The sequence below is a fragment of the Rissa tridactyla genome, chromosome 1 (genome assembly GCF_028500815.1).
Source record: "Rissa tridactyla isolate bRisTri1 chromosome 1, bRisTri1.patW.cur.20221130, whole genome shotgun sequence".
Classification (NCBI taxonomy): Eukaryota; Metazoa; Chordata; class Aves; order Charadriiformes; family Laridae; genus Rissa; species Rissa tridactyla.
This window is the reverse complement of record NC_071466.1, coordinates 98,099,851-98,113,598: the sequence shown is the minus strand read 5'-3', so window position 1 is coordinate 98,113,598 and position 13,748 is coordinate 98,099,851. Positions and strand designations below refer to the sequence as shown.

Sequence of the window (13,748 nt, the reverse complement as noted above, 5' to 3'; positions counted from 1 at the left end):
GACCTTACTGTAGGTAACTATGGAATTTCAGAGTGATATTTACTGCTCAGTAACTCTTCATATCTGCTGGTTACACTTAATAAAAATTTAGTTGAGGAGGTAAAACTGGAAAACGTATCCTATTTTTTAATGTCCCATATATTATAAGCTCAGGGAGAAAGAGGATAAACATTCAATCTAGAGATAAAGTGTTCCTTATTACTTATTAGATGTAAAAGCTTGCACTATATGTTTAAGAATTGCCTTTGTAAGCAGAGTTATGGCACCTGAATTTTCCGTGCTCACATTGTCTTCTGAATTATTGCACTAGTTTGCCACTAGGTTGTTAGGTTTTGGAGGGAAAGACCAGAACCGTTTTCTTGGTTGGAGTAGAGTCAAAATGCTTTTTCTAAATGCCTGTATCAATTTTTATCCTCATCTCTACAGGGGTTTTTTTTGTACTTTTTTTGGTGGAAACTTTGTTTGATTTTGATCTTTTTACGTTATGAAGAGCTTGCAGATGTGCTTATATATAATTAATGTTTATTAATTTTGTGAAATCAAATTGTTTAAACTTCTTTGAGATAAGCATCTATGTTGCTACTAAAAAGTGTGTGTTATACTTGCTACTTTTACTACATACAAGCTCCTGGTTTACTACTCATTAAATATTCAGATAGTCTGGTGTCTCGCTTATGAGACGTAAGAAGAGGAACTGAAAATAGCCTTAATTCTGCAGAAGACTAGACAAAGGCAAGCGATTTTATTTTTTTTAGCTTACTTCTTAATATCATCAGACTACAGAGTGATATCATACTTTGTAACACGACCGCATGGATTTCTGGCTTACCTTGAAAAGGTTGGGTCCCAAAATACAGAATTAGAATAAAATGTTTGGGAAAGGGAAAGATTGCCTTAGCCAAACTGGAATCTATTGCTGTGAAAAGAATGAATGCAACAGATTTTATTATATCAATTTGAAAACAGTTATCAGTCAGCATGACTGCAACAATGCACTCAGCTCCTCCCAACACTCTTTTGACTTGGTTGAACTATTGGATCGTGCTAGCACATTCTTTTAATGTCAATATCACAGTGAAACCCATTTGAACAAAAAAGATACAGTAATTTAAATACATCGTTTGTTTCTGAAATGCAAATACATCAGGCAAAAGTCAGAGGATGTGAGAATTAGTAAGGGATGGGCTGGTCTTCCACTAGCGCGGGAGCCAGGACAGCACGCACGACCCAAAGTTTCGCTGCAGTTTTAGTGACAATATGGACATTACTTACTTTTACACAACACTTACTTTTTTGCATTTACCTGCTGCTTTTGGAAAGTCTTTAAGCGTTGCAAAACCGATTTTTTAGGAGCTGACCATCTCCAGCTAGGTCACCTCTCACCACCAGCTGTCAGAGAGCCACCAAGAACGAGGCTTCCAGCATATTCCTGAGCATGTAAATTATTTGTAAGGGGGATAAGACGAGGCGTTTACTTTGGTGTCGGAGCAAGGCGACACGCGGAGCTCTCGAAGCGCCTTCCCGGGGCGGGGGGAGATGGACACCTCGGGGGCTTAGAAACACTCGTGGGAGAGGTCCCCGCTCTCGCAGCGCAACCCACGCCGGCCACCGCGGGGGCGCCACCGCTCTCGCCTCACCGCGGACCCCCGCCGGGGGCTTGCCGAGCCCGCTGTCTCCCCACCCCCACAACCCGGGGGCCACTGCGGTGAGGCGCGGTGGGGCGGGGCGGGGGGGGACGGGACGGCGGCGGGTGCGTGGGCGGGCGGGTGCGTGGGCCGCGGCGGCGGGGCGCGGACAGGTGGGCTGGCGGGGGGCGGGCGGGCGGTGCGAGCACGGCGGCGGCGGCGGCGTGGGCGGGCCGGCTGTGGGTAGGCAGCGGCGCGGCTGCCAGAGCGGCGCTGCCCCCCGCACGGTAGCGGCGGCGGCGGGAGCCCCGGCCCCGCCATAAAAAGGGAAGAAGGGAGGGTGGGAGGGAAGGAAGGAGGTGCGCGCTGCGGGTCGGCCGTGCGGCGGCACCGGCACAAACGTGCCTGGGAGGGAGCGGGAGAAGAAGCGGGAGGCTGTGCCGAGCGACGAGCCGCCTGCCGCCTTCTCTCCCGCAGGAATCCCGGGGCGGGCGGCGCGGCGACACCCGGGACGCGCGGCTCCCCCTGGCTGCGCGGCGGGAGGGAGGGGAGGGGAGGGGAGGGGAGGGATGGATGGAGGGCGGGAGCCGCGCTGGTGAGGAGGAGCCGCCGCCGCCGCCTCATCCTGCGGCACCGGCCGGCGGCGTGAGGAGCCCGGCGAGCGCAGGTGGGTGGGCAGCGCCCGCTCCCCGCAGCGGCGGACCCTCGGCCCCTCCGGCTTTAGCCGTGACCCCCCCCCCACCACACCACCCCGCCTCCGGTGCCATCCCGTCGGGAGGCACCTCGCCTGGCGGCGCCCCGTGTGTGGTTGGGGTGGGGGGCGTCGCGGTGAGAGGCTCGGTGGGGCTGCGGGGCGACCGGAGTGTGGGGCTGCGAGGGGCTCGGTGGGTGAGGCCGGGCATCGCTGCGGGGAGGGGGGGGGGGCCGCGGCGGCGGGTGAGCACCTGGGCGGCCGCAGCCAGGCCGGGAGGATGGTAGGGTCCCCCGGGGGTCCCCGCCGCCGGGGGGTGCCTTCCCGTCCGGGTGTGGGCGGCGGTGGCAGGGCGAGAGGGTTACCTGGACTTGGTGTGCTTCGGAGCGCAGGCAGCGTCACCCGCGCTTGGGATTTTATTTATGTATTATTGATTATTTCCTTTTTTTTTTTTTTTTTCTTCTAAAGCAACTCTTTCTTGCGGGGGAAAAGGTCAGGTTTAATTTCGTGTTTTTTTTTTTTTTTTTTAATTCCAGTGTGAGATTTCTGGTGGGGGCTGCGATGACTGCTGACACAGGGTAGCGCAGGGGTGCGGGTACCCGGGCAGCCGTAGCCACCCGTGCGCTCGCTGTGGCGCGGTGGAACGAGTTAGTTTCTGTCCCTTCGTCACTTGAGAGCGTTTTTGCAGACGGAGCCGTAGTGGGGAGCGTTCGGGCGGCTGCTTCCAGGGATGGTGGGAGCAATTCTTAACTGGAAGAAGGGAGGAGTTGCAGGCGCACGCAGAAGCCGGTGTTCCCCGAGAGCTTGTACTCCGAAACTTCGTTACTCGGTGAAAGCCCTGTTCTGAACACCAGAAAGCTTTGCTTTTTCCAGGAAGGCTTGAATTTTTCTATTTTGTCATATTTTCGGGAAAAGATAATTTGAGGGCTCTGGGTACTCTGCGTTTAGGTCTTATTTTGAAGTAAACGGTTAATTCAGCAGAATCTGTGGCATATTGCTCAAAGTGCAGTAAGCCTGGAATAAATGGAGTGGTTTTCATGGTATAAAAAAGTTCAAGATCATTTTTTAGTTCTATGAGATGTTCTTTTAACATTTTTTTTTCGGTATGCATTTCTTTACAACCCATATAAGGTAACTAAGCTGAGCATGGAGGTTATATTTCTGTAAAACTATGTTCATTTCTCAGATGGAAGAACAAATCAAATTAGTTTTTGTATTTACCAAGTAAATAAGTGCAGATGGTTTTTGTATTGCTACTTCAGAAGTAACCTTGTTCTGTCAAGGTTATGACGTGTCCACTAAGCGACAAGGATAACAGAAAAATCTGTAAAGCTTGTATCTGTCTTTGAGAGTTTTAAATGTTCTCTTGGGTTAAATTGATTTAGGATTGGGGTGGTTTTTTTCCTTCCTGAAATCTATTAAACAGAAAATTACAAATAACTCCATTTGAGTATCTTAACACACCTTTACAAAGGGGAATGCTTTAGAATGGCTGTATAGAAAAACAAGTGAGCTGAAATATTGTGGTAATAGGATTTGCAGCATAAAGTATGGCTAATTTCTCTTGTATGACTACAGGTGGCAGTGTAGAAGCCAAGAATGAAAATTGGCAGAAATTATATTCTGTGTATGAGAAAATGAAGAGTGTACTCATGACTAAGCACAGGAACCTGGAAAACCACAGGTATGTGAAGTGATTCATACAACTGCCTATGGTGCTCCCAGTATTTACTGTATTCTGATGTTCCTGGCTCAATAGGTATTTCTGGACCAATTATCACTTAATGTATTCACAGTAAGAGCCTAGTCAAAATGTCATGGAAAAATCTATATTTGATTACTAAATGGAGCAAAAATACTTCGAAGGCAGTATACAAGAAGAGGTGGGATTCTTCCTGCTTTTTTTAATGGCTTATTTTAACTACAAAGAATCAGCGCACTAAGTTGCATGAAAACACTTTTTTTTTCCCCTTTAAATAAATAGATTTCATATGGATAAACCTAGCAGCAGTTATAGGCCTGAATGTATTTGAAATGGAAAAACTTTAGATATAATAGAAAGATTTGCATGTCTTATCAGTACTATTTTTATGAGCATTGAAGAATTGAAAGCATGAGGAGAATTACAGAGATGTAATTAAGAAGATGTAATTTCAAATAACTGTCCAGTGGTGATGCACATGTATTGTTAAGGGTTAAATAATCTTGTAAGACTTTTTTTTTAAAAAAAAAAGCTTTACAACACTGTTTTCTATTAAAAATTAAAAAGTAAAAATAAGCAGTACATTATAAGAATTCATGATTAGCTCTCATTTTTCAAAGCAAAGGGAAATACTAGATTACCCTAGTAATTAATTTTTCTCATTAATTAGCAATGTTAGAGGGAGGCAAAGCTTTTCTTGTATGTTTACATCAGTGTGCACGGCCTGTAGAAATTAGTCCGTAGGCCTGCATTCCAGGATTCTTGGGAAGCCATGGAGGATGGGACAAACTCAAAGCTGGAGGATTTTTTTAAAACTGATGAGTGGGAAGTTATCCTGGTAAGAAGTGTTAAAGTGCAGCTATCACTGTGTGTGTTTATATATTCATACTTTTGCATTTGCCTGTTCTTATTCAAGTCTAAGAAGGCATTTTGTTTAAACCTTTAAATTGCTTCTGAGATAATGTAGTTATACCACCAATGCTCACAGATGACCCAGTTGCTTTGTGTTGGCTATCCTGCACTAACTGGCCTTGGGTACAATTTTAGTTATCCCCAAAGTTGTTGCAAAGGAAGTTGCAGACAGAATGCTTTATTTCACTGTTAGAAAGGGCTAAGAGCATACATCCCATTAGGTGTAACCAACCAGCTGTCACCTATAAACTGTTAGATTATAGTAGCTTGGCATCTTGAGATTCTGGAATCCAAATGAAATTTTTTTTTTTTTCTACCCACTGTTTAAAAAAAAAACTTCAGGTATAGCTTTGGGCTCCCAAGCCCTGAAGCTGTAAGCTTTCTGTAGAGAGGCTGTGTCTCTGTTGGTGAACAGTAAGACCCTGACCTCTGAGTGGGGTTTGTGGGTACCATCGTAATGCTTCCAAAATACAGTGTGCCTTGGATTGAGTACCCTGAATAGATATCACAGTTCTTGATTTTAAAAGTTCAATTTAAAAAGAAAAAAGTGAATAAATCTAGATCTTCAGGGCTGTTCTGCAGGGGAGAGCGCTTCTAGCTATCTTTGTCTGGCCATCATGTTATTGCTTGTCACCTGCTACTTCTGAGTGGGGACCTACTCAGGTGTAGCTGGGGAGAGAAAAAGCATCATCACTAATTTCTACATAGCCCTGGAGGGTTTTTTTTTTTATTATAATCTCTTATTGAGCAAAACAGTTAAGTATACTTTAAAAACTTATATTAATAGCCCTGAAAAAGTCAATTGAACTGTTTATGTAGTACAGGTCAGCCATATGCTTATAGATTTGTTGAACATTGTTGAGTGCATTATTTTGTGCTAACGCATTTAGAACAGAAAATGGAAATGTCACTTGTCATTGGTACAAAATTTTAATGGGGTCTTTCATTACACCAAGTGTTCAAAATATTAAATAAAACTGGTAACTAAGCAGTGTGATGCTCAAGAGTTCAATTTACAGACACTTCTCTGTGCTAATTATGAAGTATTGACATAAATGAATGAAACTACTTGTTAAAGCACCTTTTGCAGTGTATAGCAGTTATGTGTTCGCAAGATGATTCATAACATTCAGCAATTTGTGACGAGTTTCCCTGCCATTACTGGAGATTACTAAGTATCTAACGTATTTGCACTGCACTGGGTTATTTCAAATTGGATTTGATGGTGGAAAGGGAAGGAGAACCACTTTCTATCAACTGAAAAATCAGGCCTGTTTCATGAATCAGTTAGTCAGTATACTTTACTGTACAGTACAGATTATCCTTTACAATATAATAAAAATGTTTAATTGTCTTGCCTATAAATACAGCAGTGACACACACTGTGTGTGTGGGGGGAAACCCTCAACACTTCTTTTGTGTTGAAAGCTGCGTACATTAAAACTAATAAAATGTAGCAGACTTGCTGCAACTGAAAGTAGGATTCATAGTAAGAAACCTAAATTTGGAATCTAAATGTGTAAGGTCCCATTTTGAATCAGCGAATCTTGGTTATATAGAATGCTGCTTGATTTGGTGCAGGATGTATTTGTAAGTACAGCTCCCGTTAACGGCGCAACACATGCTGCATCTTAGAAAACTGCCTTGCGCTTCTGCTTTGAACTGAAAGTTGTGGCTGGTTATGTGTTCTGTTGTCTTAAGAAAACTGTGTTGAAGGGCTTGCACAATCAGTCATTTCACACCATCATGAAGATGGCTGTCATCTGTTAGATTATAAAGCCCAATTGCCTGGCGGTTATCAGAAATGTCTGTTAATGGTACCAAGGTTTTACTCGAGGAAAAACCAAACTTTCTCACTCCTCAGTACTTGAATAGGATTGTCTTGAGAACGGTTCATGGGAACCTGGAGAATGTACTAGGCCCATGGATTAATGATGCTGAATGGAAGACTGAGTAATTATTTTGTTCTATCTATTTATTTTGTGAAATAACAGTTACCAACCAGTCCAGTATCAAAGGCACATTTTTAGAAAACTGGTAGATTCTCTGTCAGGAGGATGAGGATGTTCTGAATCAAAGCCTTTGGAGAGGGAGGCACAAAGTGAAAATTTGAGGTGAAATAGCCTGAGAGTAAGCCTAAAATACAAGGAGTGTGTCTGAGGCCATTTAGCTTAGACAGTGGCTTCTCAGGCTAGAGCTCAATACCAGAAGAGAGTAGAATTTTCTTAATCTCAAGAGTATTAATACAGTTGTTAAACCAAAGGGAGAGTTAGGATGTTGCAAGATGCCCCTTGTAGATTATTATAACTGAAGTGGACTCTCGTGAAAGTAGCAACATGCTAAGCGTATGCGTAAGGAGAGTATCCTTAATTAGCAAATGAGTAAAGTGAACCTCCAGGCATGTAGTCCCACTGCTATCTTTGGGCAGGCTGCCATTGGGCTTCTATGAGAAGTAAGTCCTAATGTAGGAGGACATCAAACCTGTAAAGGAGAAATGATCCTGAAATTACGTCCTGTAGATGAGACCTTGCTCGCAGGTGGTGACCAAGTAAGTTTGCTCTAAGAATGCTATTGCATGGTGTTGCTTCTAAGATGATAGGACATCTCCTGCCATAGTGGAGTCACACTCCACTTAACTAAGTGGAGTGCAACTAACTGGATTTATGATGCTGGAAGGGAGCGTATAATAACCTTCCAAGTACATGCCAAGGTGGTTTACAACAAAAGGAGTCTTGACTATCTTCTAGTGCTGCAGAAGCTGGTGGAGAAGTGCTGGTGACATAGAAAGGCTACCAAAATAGTGCTGGAAGCAGCATCTGAGTTGCTAGATAGAAGGTTAAGAAAAAAGACCTCTGCAGCACCAGTCTGCGCTGTAATCCAAATACCCTATGTGAGGACAAGCAGAAAGGACACACAAGGCAAGATGAAATAGCCTCTGGGGTTAAAGTCCTTAATATTGCTGTACATGGGACAGAAGCTGACAAAAGTCATGTAGAAAACAGTGAAGAATTGCCTGAATAAATTAGGTTCCATTTAGACAGGAGCACAGAAGAATAGGCAGTCAGATGAAAATAGAATTGTTCCTATGCGAATGCTAGGAGACAAGATGGAGGCTCTGACTGCCTAGTTCAAAAGTAAGTTATTGATGGTATAGGTCTACCATAGGGAAGGTAGCTAGCAGGACACTTGTTAGGCTTTCTGTGGAAAGCCTTGTAATAGGAGCAGTCAAAAGAGTAAAATGCTTGCAGACAGTGTGGAGAGACTCAAAACAAATGGATATTCCCTAACAAGTGGTTCTCTGGCCCTTTACAAAGATTTTAAAAACAATTAGCATAGTTGAGCAGGCTGTAAGGAACAGAAAGATATCCTTTGAAAACTTATGTCCAAAAAAAAAAAAAAGGGGTGAAAATCAGGCAAATTAAACATAAAATATACAGTAAAACAAGTTAGTGCCCGATATGTGATTTCTAAAAGGCAGAGAAGCTTGCTGTAAGTACTGTTTGAAAAACATTAGAAACAGGGAGGCCAATATATAACTTAAGATCTAAAAGGGCTCAAAGAAGATTGCACTGTAGCTGAAAGAGTATGAGATACTCATGTTTGCTGTGCAGGAGCTCAGATTTCTAAACAAGGTCTCTTCTCTGAGGAGACAAGCACAAGGCCCTACTGAGAGACCTGTTCCAAATCAAAATGCTGCTGGGGCAATTTTTTTTTTAATTTAGAACAAAATGATAAAAAAGAGTTACAGCAAATTGCCAACTCTGGATGCACCCAAGATCTCTAGAAGATCTTTCCGTATAAAATCGCTGAGCTGTTAGTGTTGGTGTTTAACAGCACAACGCTGCTGTGGTAGCAGTGAAGTTGAGGGTGCCAAAGGTGATGCCAGTTTTTAAAAAGCTTTCCAGGAAGCCTATAGGAAAGAACAGGACAAGTACGACTGGAATTCATGCCAGCCAATTTGCTGGTAACTATAGCGAAGAAGAAAACTAATGGATTCATGGACAAATTTGATATACCAGGAAAGAGTCAGGACAGCCTCACAGGTCTGGTAGAGTTCTTTGAAGACACTGTTGAGGGTGGGACTAGGTGTGATCTAGCTGATGCAGTACGCTTGGGTTTCAGAAAGTCTTTTGAGAACTACTCACCGAAGGTGCTGAGCAAAATGAAACTGCTCTGACAGGAGGAAAGATCTCTCCTAGACTGATGGTTTGTTAAAAGATGGGGTAGGAATGAATGACCTGTTTTCACAGAGGGGACGGAGGTCACCGGTAGGGTTGTGCATGGATCTGTGCTAAGTTTAACACTAGTCAGCGATGCATTGGTGATCTGGAAGAATGAGTGCAGAGTGATTCTTAGTTAAGGAGGGTAGCAAAAATGAAAGCTAATTATGAAGAGCCAAAAAGGCATCTTGTGATGCTTAGTAACTGGGGATGAAGCTTACTGCTGATACTATGAAGTAATGCATGCAGGGGAGAACAATCCTGCTATCGCTGAGACTGTGAACTATTAGCACCAAAGGAAGTGATGTTGTAGAGAGTTTACCATGGTAAATCCAAGCATTGATTAAATATTCAGGACTGTTCAAAAAAAAAAAAAAATGTTAGGGAGGAATGGCCAACAGAACGGAAATCTGCTGTGCTGGTTTATAAACTGCCTGTGCTTTTGTCTTGATCTCTGGGTGCAGTTCTGATCCCTATATTTAAAGGAAGGCTGGGGGGGGGGGGAAGGAGAGAGAATAGAACTAGAAATGGGTGGCAGTGATGACAAAGAGCAATTAAATAGATTAAGAATCTTCAGCCTGGTGAAGAAAAAGCTAAAGATGAAAATGATAAAAAAACTATATAGGAGTATAATGGAAAAAATGAACAGGGAATGCTCATTAACTGCCTCTTGTAGTACAAGACCCACATGGGATCAAATAAAATTATCAAGTGACAGATTCGGAACAAGTAAGAGGTTGTGGGGGTTTTTTCATAGTGCATAGTTTAACTGTGAGTCAGTGCACATACTAAAAATTTGTCTGGGTTTGGGCTTTTGGTGCAAAAGCATCAGCTCTTGCTTGGTAGAACACAAAGCCCAGTCCCTGAAGGCTGGGGGGAGATCCTGAGGTGCATCCCTGCAAGCTTTCCCTGTCCTAGTGCTGTTCCCCAGACCTCTGCTCTCAGCCTTTGCTGAAGACACAATATGGGGGATAGATGTATCTTTGATCTGACCGAATATGGCTATTAGTATGTAAAATGAAGACAAATTGCAGTCCACTAAAGAAAATGCTGCCCATATGCCACTCCAGATGCATGACAGAACTGTTGGTGAAGAAAACGAGTGGAGAAGGACAAATTTTTTTTCTTGAACAGAATAACTTCCTGAAGCGCAAAAAATAAAATAAAATCAGTTTTCTTTGACTGTACCAGTCATTATTCCACATTGATACGTGGAGTTTAGTTAGTGCCTACACAGGGAGTTGAGATTCTTTGTTCTGAGGGGTCAGTATTCTGCTTTAATTTTGTGCTTGCCCAAAAGAAATTGGACACTTATTATTCTTTGCAGTTTATCTTCAGATGGACTGAACTAAAAACCTAAATGCAAAAATGAACTGGAAAAGTTGGGGGCAGGCTTACCTATATAACGAAATGCTTACCTATATAATAAAATGAAAAATGGAGTTTTTGAGTCATGGACATGGAAGATGAAATCTCTTTTCCTACAAATACGGTGAGATTATACCTAGGTTCTTTCCTTATCCAAACATACGAAGACTAAAGCTACGTTAAACTTGGAAAAAATAGGTTATTAAAAATAAAGGATGACTTGACTGTTAGATGTGAAAATGGCATTTAAATATTAAAATGATGTAGAAGTTATGGAACAAGAATTATGTAGGTGTCCAAACCAGGTAACAAATAAAATGAAAGAAGAGTCTCCTGGTGGTAAGGCTTATGAGCTTGTGTGAATACAACCAGCCGTGAGGTACAGGATCAGCACCAGACACAACACTACACCCTGTAAGGAGTTACAGGACTGGATGTTATACAAAGGTTAACTCTAACCCAGGAAAATTAGTCGTCTTGGGTTCCTGTGGTTGATAACAACAAATCAGTTTCTCCAGTGGGTGATACAGAGCACCCCAAGCTCGTTTCTGCTCTGAATTACCCTCTAGAGAATGCTTTCTCTGTCCGCACTGGCTGCAGACTGACAAGGGAGACAAAGACAACTGGCCCTCCCTAAGTCAAAGTTAGCCTTTGAATATACCTATTCTGTATGTTAGCGTCAGACCTGATTTTTCTGGATGTTTTAGTAGGTCACTTTTTTTTCCAGTGGTACTAGGATAAAAATACATAGCAAGACAATACTAGCTAAACCCGTTTTTAAAGGTTTCATGAATTGCCTGTTTTATACTTCTTAAAGTTCAGCTTGTCCCACAAAGTTTTCTGTACTTGCCTGACAAAGTTATATTAAAGATGAGACTAAAATACATTTCTGTTTAAGAAAACAAAAAAGTAAAATCAAAGATTTTTCTGAAATAGAAGATAAATCATAAAAAAAGAGAACATCTGGAGTTTTTTCAATTGTGAAAGTTAGAAAATGGAACCTGTTTGAAAGAAGAGGTTAATTATGTACACCACTAAACACCCCCGACAAACTTCTTTCTGAAGAATGGAAGAAGAATCAGTCTTCTCATTAGCTCAGTTATTTTTGGTGATCATTTTGAGTGCTCTTCAGAGTTTTCCTATTTGCTCAACAGAAGAGAAACAACTCTAATTTTTTTCATTTTAATTTCCTATAATGGAGTATGATACCAAAGAAAAAAAAGAGTGTAGGAAAAATCTTGTTTTCTTCTTCACTTGTTACTTTACACACTATGCTGGCAGTGTGACATTAAAGGAGATTTTGGTCAGCACAGATGACAGTAAGTTTTAATTTTTTTTTTCCAGAAGTAATTTGGTATCAGACACCATGAAACAGAATTTCACTAGTAATGTACTCAGGGGGTTAGACTTCCACATCTGTTTAAAACCATAATGTATGGTCTTAAATAGATAAGAAAATGCACCAGCCGAGCACACTTCTCAACTAATATTTATTCCAGTCTTATCTCAGGAAGTGGACACTGCTGTAGAATTTTTATTTTTCTTTATTGTATGAAATCAGTTCCTTGGAAACTATTTCAGTTATGCTTTTCTGACACGAAATCCTCTGAGAAGACAGGTTGTGTATTTTCAGTGTTATGAAACTTCTGCAGAGACAGACCATTTTTATTTTTTTTTTTTCCATTTTAATACCAACTAGACTGGTGTATTTCTCTTTTTGTTTTGGGGAGAGTGGCTGGCTCTGTAGTTATTCTCTAATCCCTTACAAATAGTTGATTGTACTTGTTAGGTTTTATCTGGATGGTTCTTAGTGTTCCTGATAATTGAGGTAGTTGTGTCCTCTATAGTAGAAATAATAATAATTCTGAAGTCCAAATGAAAGTCACATGCTGCCCTTGACTCAATTTCAGTTATATGAAGTCTGTGTTGCTCACAAATAAAGTTGTAAAGTCTTATGAAACCTTTGATAAAATGGATGCCAGAGCCCAAAACAAAAAACCCCACCTGCTTATCAAGTCTCTGCTGAGGCCATCGGCGAGAGCAGACGTACTTCTGACATCACCTCCTACAACCTTGCATCCTGCTGGTTCCTGAGAATGCAAAGAAATTGCAAGTTCTCTAATTTAAGAGACTGCTTTTTTTCCTTTCAGATATGCCTTCTTGTTTGTTTTTGTTTCTTTGCTTCTCTGCAGTTTTACCTTTAATCATCAACCAATTGCATGAATGTTATAGTTGTGTTGGTTTTTGGTTTTTTTTTTAATTTTGACCTACCTCGGTGTTTCCTGAAACTTGTAAACATCATCCCCCTCTTTCTTTTACTCCATGCACAAATAATTTCTAATTGGAATGAATATTTAATATCTTATTAAAGATATAGATAAAACGGTGGTACTTCTCTTGACTCAAATCTGGTCATTTTATGCAGTTTAAAGCAGCTTTTATTTTGCTTGTTCAGTCAGAACAAGCTGGACTATCCTAAGTGGTAGTGTGCTTGTGAGGGTTATTCAGTTTAACACGTTTTACCTCACCAGAAAAACATGTATATCATCAATTACAGAGGCCAAGCAAGTACTGGCAACTTCTTAACCATGTTATCTCAAAAGCTTGCCAGCATGGGCATCTGCATGTTGAGTTAGGAACCTGAAAAGGTGTAAGCTCCTGTTGAGTATGGTGAAGATGCTTTTGAACAGGGGAGGGTCTGTTGAATGGTTTCTGGTCTCTAAGACTGTAGCAAAGTAGCTCAAACTCTGTTATACTTGGGTTAATCTAAAATGTTCCTGGGAACAGGGTTGTTGGAAAAAGCCAAAGACCAAAGAACTGAAGAATCTTTTAATTTCTCCACGTTAGTCCAGTCTTGACTGCACTCACTCTCACTTTCTGAGGTACAGATCTTTGTGGCAGTTTTCTGGAGTGAGTGAAAGGCCAGGCTGCTCACCCCACAGAGCTGCTAGCCTGAGGGTTAGGTTAGTGACTTTAGAGATGTGGGCCTGGACTGTGATTGTGCTGTAGTCACAAGGCTGTCCTCTCAGGGAAGTAGCTGAGCTACTTACCATCAGACCATTTGGAAAGAGCTCATCTGCTCAAAGAATGAGCACAGGCACTTGGCCCTGGGAGATGATTCTGGGTTCTGGGTGGCAGGTGGGAGTAAGGCTCTCACCTGCAGCACACGATCCAGGCTAAGGTAGGGTTTAAGATCAGTGTCTGCGCTTGGTTAGGCCGGGGTTGTTTCC

The 13,748-nt window shown here is 42.1% G+C and overlaps 1 long non-coding RNA gene across 1 annotated transcript in view; it reads left to right on the top strand.

Annotated features, from left to right (window-relative positions):
* The first annotated feature begins 2,255 nt into the window (after nt 1-2,255).
* Nucleotides 2,256-13,748, top strand: part of LOC128904060 (uncharacterized) — a 79,747-nt gene continuing 68,254 nt past the window's right edge. The window contains exons 1-2 of the long non-coding RNA XR_008464387.1: nt 2,256-2,292; nt 3,895-4,000. This is a non-coding gene — a long non-coding RNA (uncharacterized LOC128904060). The remainder of the gene's footprint in view (nt 2,293-3,894; nt 4,001-13,748) is intronic.